The following is an 8,504-nucleotide window of genomic DNA, read 5'->3' as shown; positions in this document are numbered from 1 at the left end:
GCAGCCATCACTCAAGGAAGTTGAGTGAGGTGAACATGGACATAACTCTTTCCCCTTCCCCCTTTTTTAATGTAACAGATTTTTATGTTCCCCTGTCCCCTCCCCTTACCCCTCCCCCCTTTGGGGAAGGTATCAGAATCATGGTAGCTTGAGGGGACTGAGAGAGTGATCCACGCATAACCTGGCTTCTTCATGCTTCATCACAAGAGGTGTTACTAGCCAAGCTACTTAGGACCCTTTTACCAAGATAATTTCATGGGAGATGCAGCTGGCAGACTCAAGGAGCTCAGGAAACAGGGCCACAGAGGTTACGCTCTGGGATCCTGGCCATGAGGTTGGATGCCTCACCTTGCTGAAAAGAGACATTGGACCTAAATGGCACAGCATGACTTTGTTTCTGCTTGGCTAAATTTCTCAACACCACAGTCATCTAAGACACCTGCAGCTACCTTTGAAAAACAGGGAGAACATCTATCCCAAGGGGATAGTAGATTTGAAATGAATCAGTATCGATATAATTCCTCTGATGGCTTTTTACACAATGGGTCTCTTTGAATTACAGGGGATTCCTGGCATCAGCCCTCCTTGTCCCACCACGATTCTGTGGACTCTGGTGTTTCTAAAGGAGGAGCATACTCTAGAATCATTGGGAACCTATCTGGTTGGCATGGCTCTTCCCAGGGTCATGATGGCATAAGCCATATAGCAGGGGTGGAACAGGGAACCATTGCCACTGTAATGGCAGCTTCTACTCCCTGAAATGCTCTGCCTTTCAAGAATAAAACACCTCCAGGAATTAGGGAAGAAAAGAGAAGACAAGGCAGAAAAGTTACGGTTTGAAGAAGATTTTCCTTCTTTGGATCCAGAATCCTGCAAACAGAATCAGCCATGCAGATCTTTTGGGACCCTTTCTGAAGTGTGGGAAAACCTACCTAGTGCCAAGCAACCCTCCAAGATGCTGGTCATCAAAAAACTTTCCAAAGAGAATCCTGTTGTTGCCTTCTCTGTTGTATCCACTTCACCAGGATCTCTTCATGCAAATGGAAACAAATCATCAACCATGGTTCCAAGTGTCTATAAGAACCTTGTTCCTAAGCCTGCACCACCTCCTTCCAAGCCCAGTGCATGGAAAGCTAACAGAATGGAACACAAATCAAGATACCTTTCCACTAGTCAGGAATCTGCTTTTACCAATCCAGTTTCTGTTAACAAACCAGTGATACTAGCTGGTGGCACAGTACTAAACTCTCCAAAAGAGAGTCCCTTCAGCACCACCCCTCAATTGAGATCAGTTCCTCTCTTCTGACCAAGTTGACTTGACAAACTTCTGGCAGGAAGAATGAGTTCCTGAAGATTCTGAAGGATGATCAAGAATGGAAATGACTCAGAGACTAAAGACTGTCACAAACTGGAGAATCTGGAGAACAACAGTATACCTGAACCAAAGGAAAATGGAGAGGAAAGTTGTCATCAAAATAGCCTTACTCTCCCTATAGTAGAAGAAGGAGAGGTTCTCTCACATTCTCTGGAAGCTGAGCACAAGTTATTAAAAGCAATGGGATGGCAGAGATATCCTGAAAATGATGAGAATTGCCTTCCCCTCACACAAGATGAGCTCAGAGTTTCACATGAAGACAGAGCAGCTAAGAAGAAATGGCTTTGGAAAGAATGGCTTCTTACAGAGCCACAGTTCCAGCCTCTTCTTTCCTTGGAGAAGCACTGGAAAACCAGACTTTGAGGACTGAGACACAGATATCAGTAGCACTGAAATATCAGATGATGATGCCTGGAAGTAGGCATATAAATGCTCTCCCAGTAAATAAACTCTTTCTGTGTGTTAGGGAATATACAAAAGAAAACTTTCTTTTCCTTTTCTTACATTGTAGTGGAAAAGATTAATATATATACATACACACTCAGTATATATGGGGCGATGCACAGGTGGAAGCTGGAAGTGCAGTGAGGACAAGGCACTGGTCTGTAGCAATAGCTTCTACTAGCTCTGGTAGCGTAGTGGTTATGAATCGGGCTGTGAACCACAAGGTCAGCAGTTCCAAGCTACCAGCTGCTCCGTGGGAGAAAGATGAGGCATTCTGCTCCCGTAAAGATTTACAGCCTCGGAAACCCTGTGCAGGGTCGCTATGAGTCGGAACCGACTCCACGGCACTTAACAACAACACCAGCCCCTGGGGCACTCATCCTGTGCTCACACAATCATTGTCAATGACAAAGTGACTATTGACGTTACATTTGTATTAAATTAATGCTAATAATTTGAATATTTTATTTTATTTTTGGCTGCTCAGGTAATTTTAGCCCTTAACCAAGCAAATGTGGTTTTCTTTCTTCTTCTTTTCCTTTTTTTTTTTGGCAGGCAGGAGGTTGGGAGGGAGGTACAGCTGTAAAATATTTGGATATTGGATATGTTGTGTTATTCTTGCAGCCTTGATATTCAAGGTGGATTTAAAACATAAATTTTTGTTAGATTTTCAAAGATTAACATTATTTTGATAACATTATTTACAGGTTTAAAAGATTGGCTATCACAAGTCTTTTATGAGGGGAAAATTACATAAAATAACTAACTTGGAATAAGTATTTTGTATATAAAAAATCCTAAGTTTGACTTGTAATATCAAAGAATTCTATGGGCAAAATATTTTATGATGCACAAAACATCATAAGATGGAAGGAATGCACAAAGTCATTGTGCAAAAAAACGAATGATCTATGTCCAACCATTTCAAAATATAACATATGATCAACAAATAGTCAATGACACTGAAAGAAGAACTCTAAGGTGCACTGAAGACACTGGCAAAGAACAAAGTTCCAAGAATTGATGGAATACAAATTGAAGCCTTTAAACAAACTGATGTACCAAAGAAATTTGGAAAACAACTACCTGCCAACTGATTGGAAGACATCCTTATTTGATGCTCTTCCAAAGAGAGGTGACCCAATGGAATGCAGAAACTATTTAACAATATCATTCGTATTACATGCAAGTAAAATTTTGCTGAAGATAATTTAAAAATGACTGTAACAGTACAATGTCAGAGAACTACCATAAATTGAAATTGAATTCAGCAGATGACATGAACTAGATATGCCATTGCTGCTGTCAGATGGATTGTGGCTGAAGGCAGAGAATACCATAAAGTTGTTTACTTGTGCTTTGTTGACTATGAAAAGGTTTTTGACTGTGTGGATCTTGACAAACTATGGATAATATGGTGAAAATGGGTATTCCAGAACTCTTGATTGTGCTCATGAGAAACCTGTATATAGACCTAGAGGCAGTCATTGGAACAGACAAAGGGGATACTGAATGGTTTGTAACCTGAAAAGGTGTGTGCCAGAGTTATTTCCTTTCACCATATTTATTTAATCTGTATACTAAGGAAATAATCTGAGAAACTGCATTATATGAAGTAGACCGTGACATCAGGTTTAGAGGAAGACTCATTAACAACCTTTGATATGCAGATGACACATCCAGGCTTGCTGAAAGTGAAGGGAACATAAAATAATTACTGATGAAGATCAAAGACTACACTCTTCAGTATGAATTGTACCTCATCAACAACAACAGAAAAAATCCTCACCACTGGACCAATAAATAGCATCATGATAAATGGAGAAAAAATTAAAGTTGTCAAAAACTTCATTTTGCTCTGCTTTACAATCAACACTCATGGAAGCAGCAGTCAAGAAATCAAATAACAAATTGCACTAGGCAAATCTACTACATAAGTCCCCTTTTAAAGTATTCAAGAGCAAAGATACTAGTTTGAGGGCTGAGGTGTGCGATGTAATCCTTGGTATTTTCAAATGCCTCATATACATAAAAAAAGTTGCACAATGAATAAGAAAGACCATAGAAGAATTAATGCATTTGAGTTATGGTGTCAGATAAGAATATTCAAAATACCATGGACTGCCAGAACAACAAATCTATGTTAGAAGTACAACCAGAATGCTCCTTAGAAGATGGCATGCATTCAATTCTCATATTTTGGACATGTTATCAGGGTGGACCAGTCCCTGAGATGAATATTATGTTTGGTAAAGTGTGGAGTCAGTGAAAAAGCAATGGATTGTCACAGTTGCAGCAGCAATGTGTTAAAATGTAACAAAAAATTGGGAGGATGTCACAGAACTGAACACTGTTTTGTTCTGTTATGCATAGGGTCACTATGAGTCGGAACTGACTAGATGGCACCTAACAACAAGTTCTGGCTCCAGAGCTGACGCTTTTGCAAGCTATAATATACTACTGCTGAGTAGGGATTAGCAGGTAATTTCTTTCTAAGTATTAAATAAAATAACTAGTTCTGACATGAAATCCAGGTTTTTTCAGAAGATGCAGTCAGGGAGAGGAAAATGACAATGAACACCATGTAGTCTATGTATCTGGTCCTGTCTAAAGCACCTTCGTTGTCAGGAAATCATGGGTAAAGAATGTAGAACAAAATAGGTTTTGTGTAAGAAGGTCTTAACAGGAACCAGGGTGCTCTGAAGAGCACAGACAAGGAGTAGGCTCTTGGTTCCACACCCCTAAGGAGTGAGAACAGTTAATTTAGATAAGTTAAATCTATAATTAGCTAATTAAAAGCAAGCCTGTGAACCTGTCAGGTTAGACATGCTGTGATATTCTGCCATGCAGCTGAGAAGCAGCAGTAATTTTTAAAGGACACATGACCCAGAGAAAATGTTTAGGTCTAAGTCCACATTTTACTTGTTAAATAATTTTCCATCTACTGGCTGGGTGAATTTACTCCTTCTATTTAAGCCATCATAAACTGATCTTCAAGCTCAGGATCAATGCAGAATTAAGTGAAATAATGCTTGCAAAGCATTTGGAACATTTCCAAGCATATTACTAGATATGAGAAGATTTATAAGGACAGTGTATAAAAGGTGTTTGGGTACACAGCTATATTTAAAATCCTTATTCTAAGATGTAATGCCTACTTATCTATTAGGGACTACTATACAAGCTTATTTTCCGATTTCTTCCATTTTTCTCATGATTTCCTGCTTTTCTCTGACTTACTGAATGCAGGCTAAGGATGCCACATTTAGCCCACCCTTAGAGTCTTCTTACAGCAAAACATTATCATTCTCTACTGGAGAATTTAATTTGTGTCAAGTTTGTATTTACATTAATAAATGTACATTCTCTAGTTTTTACGTCTTAAAAAACAAAACAAAACATTAACCCACTTGTAACCAAATCAACTCTCACTGATGGGGATTCTTTGTGTGCCACAGTGGAACTGTGCTCCAGAAAGGTTTTAAATAAATTGCTGATTATTTCCAATGTAGACCACAAGGACTTTCTCTAGAACTTCAAATATTTTTATTTAACAGTTGATCACATGAACTCTTTTCACCACACAGTAACTCCTGAATCTCAGTTGAACTGGAAAATAGGCCTTAAAACATTGGATAAAAATCATTCTAACTGTGATTGACCAACAACAGGAAAATCTGGTGGAGTGAAAGCCTTTTCTGTGTGTGTATATGTAGCTTTCCTAAGACTGAGTTCACATCTTTAAGCTGATCGTTTTCTTGTTCCTTAACCTTAAACTTAACCATAAGCCTGGTTTATGGTTTTTCCATTGTGACCTTCTGCTAACAGCCTTTCCCATCCACTGGTCTGGAACTCCAGTATGAGTCTGAGCCTGTCATCTATTCTGCATGACCCTGTCCTAGTAATCCCTGTCCTTTCCAGTTACCTCCTCAGTCCTCCCTGAACTTTTGACATTTAGACAATCATTCCATGCTTCTCTCTTTTCATAACTAAATTTCTCCTTGAATATTGGTGTTGTTAGGTTCTATAGAAAGTGTTGGTTCTGACTCATAGAAATCCTATGAAAGACAGGAAGTACACAATCTGGGCCTACACCACTGCTACAATTCTTCCTATATTGGGCCCCATTTTTGTAGCCACTATGTCAATCCATTTCATAGAGGGCTTTCCTCATGTTTGCTGACACTCTACCACGCAAGAATGATTTGCTTCTAAAGGGGATGGTTTCCTCAGATAACGTGTCCAAAATAAGTGACAGTAAGTCTCACAATCCTTACTTCTAAGAAGTATTCTGACTATACTTCTTCTAAGACAGATCTCTTCACTGCTCTGGCAATCCACGATAGAGTCAATATTCTTTCCCAACACCATCATTTAAAGGCATCGATTCTGCTTCAGTTTTCCTTGTTCATTGCCTAGCTTTCCCATGCACATAATGCAATTTACAATATTATGGCTTGGGTCAGGTGTACCTTAGTCTTCAAAGTGACATCTTTTATTTTTTTTTAATGCCTAAAAGAGATCTTTTACAACAAATATTTGCTCACTGCAATTCATCATTTCATTTCCTGATTGCTACTTTCATGAACTTTGTGGATTCAAGTAAAATGAAATCCTTGACAACTTCAATGTTTTTTCCATTAATGATGATGCTGATTATTGTCTCTAATTTATGTTAAAAATGCCAAATATTATAAGATTATCACAATTCCTTCATTGATTGATATAGTTATAATAGCACAAAGAAGTAAATAGCAAATTGGGCTATTATATCTGATTTTAGCTCTGAGATCCATTTGGTCTTTTCTTTATTTCCTTTCTTTAAAATAATCTTTCACTTTATGTTGTCATCCCATAAATCTTCTGGTCTTTGCTTATTAGTGTTCAATGCATCAAATTTCTTTTAAAATGGTATTTAAATTCAGGTACTATAAATTTGAGGTCATACTTTGGCTTCTGTGGACTTGTTTTAATTAAAAGGCTGCCTTTACCATCATTAAACACTACACTTCATAACTTGTTTCTTTCTATAAGTGATTGTAAATGTCTAGTCCAAACCTACAATGCTAGGAAGTGGTAGAACAAATTCTACAACCCAAGTATTCCATCACTCCATGCTATCTCCTCCACGTACATGGGAAGAATGTAAAGAATATAACACTAGAATAACTAAATAATCTTTGATACTTACTATATATACATATACGTTGCTATTAAGTGCCATCCAGTCAGTTCCGACCCATAGCAGTCCTATATAGGATATAGCCAAGGAGTGGCTGGTGAACCTGACCTTGTGCTTCAAACCCACTTTTGCTTTCCAGCACATTAGCCCATAAAATTAAAGAAATATAGATACACTAAATTTTATTTAGCATAATAATGGAGCAATAATAAAAGTATTCTTTTATATGCATCACAAAGTTGTACCCATTTGTCATTAAGAATGATTGTAAGAGGAGGCTTTGAATAGCTTGTGGAAAATGGAATTTTTTTTTCTAAGTTCCCTTATATATACCTCAAATTCTGAATAAAATAAGCTTGGGACCACAGAAGTATATATATATATATAAGAGAGAGAGTCCTGGTGTGGAATAACACAGTAGACTGCAAGGTTGGTTTGAACCTCAAAGTCAGTGGTTTTACCTCATCAGCCACTCCTCAGGAACCCTATACAGGGTCTCTATGAGTCGGAACAAACAAATTTTGTCTTCATGATTAAAATTATTAATATTGTCATTTGCCACTTAGCATCCACAAATTATTTGTTTTGGAAAATAGGGCATTATGTGATTTGATATTGTTCAGCCCCCAGATTATGTATAAATTCTATTCCTGAGTCTGTAGCTTGAAGTCAAATTTGTTTATAAGTTGAAACACTTAGGCATAGTTCATATCTAATGTAAGTTAGTCAAATTCTTGATTTAGTATATAATGCACCTTTCTATGCACACACACAAAAAATTAAAGAAACATAGTACAGTAAAATATATCCAGCATAATAGTGTAATGTTGTTGTTGTTGTTAAGTGCCTTCGAGTCGGTTCCGACCCATAGCGACCCTGTACAGGGTTTCCGAGGGTGTAAATCCTTACAGGAGTAGAAAGCCTCATCTTTCTCCCGCGGAGTGACTGGTAGTTTCGAACCGCTGACCTTAAGGTTCGCAGCCCGATTCGTAACCACTATGCTACCAGAGCTCTAATAGTGTAATAATAGAAGTATTTTTTGATATGCATCACAAAGTTGCACACATTTGTCATTAAGAATCATTGTAAGAGGAGGCTTTAAATAGCTTGTGGAAAATGAAACTTTTTTTCTAAATTCTCTTATATGTGTCTCAAATTCTTAATATAATAGGCTTGGAACCACAGAAGTATATGTGGGCAGACATTGTATCTTATGTAATGAAATAAGAAGTGAAAGATTATAGAAATGATACCTTATCCTATATTAAATTTTAGTTTAACTTCAAACTTCTGTTCAGCAAGCAATGGATTACAAATCTCTAAACCTGAATGCCCAGTTGGTTTTAGAAAATGAAGTGCAAACAATCTGCTAATATCATAGGCAGAAAAACCCCTAAAGGAAACCTCCAGAGAAAAATTGAGTCTTGCTTGTATTTTCTTACCTCTTTGAGTGCCCTATCTCATTTCCAAAAGCAGCACCTTTCCAACACTTGGAAATAATCT

General features: G+C 37.7%; 1 pseudogene; it reads left to right on the top strand.

Moving 5' to 3' along the window:
• The first annotated feature begins 375 nt into the window (after positions 1 to 375).
• Positions 376 to 1,796, top strand: LOC102830097 (annotated as a pseudogene).
• Positions 1,797 to 8,504: the final 6,708 nt, after the last annotated feature.

Source organism: Chrysochloris asiatica, unplaced genomic scaffold (genome assembly GCF_000296735.1).
Source record: "Chrysochloris asiatica unplaced genomic scaffold, ChrAsi1.0 scaffold00068, whole genome shotgun sequence".
In the NCBI taxonomy this organism is placed as follows: Eukaryota; Metazoa; Chordata; class Mammalia; order Afrosoricida; family Chrysochloridae; genus Chrysochloris; species Chrysochloris asiatica.
The sequence above is the reverse complement of the archived record's forward strand: the minus strand, read 5'-3'. Positions and strand labels throughout refer to the sequence as shown.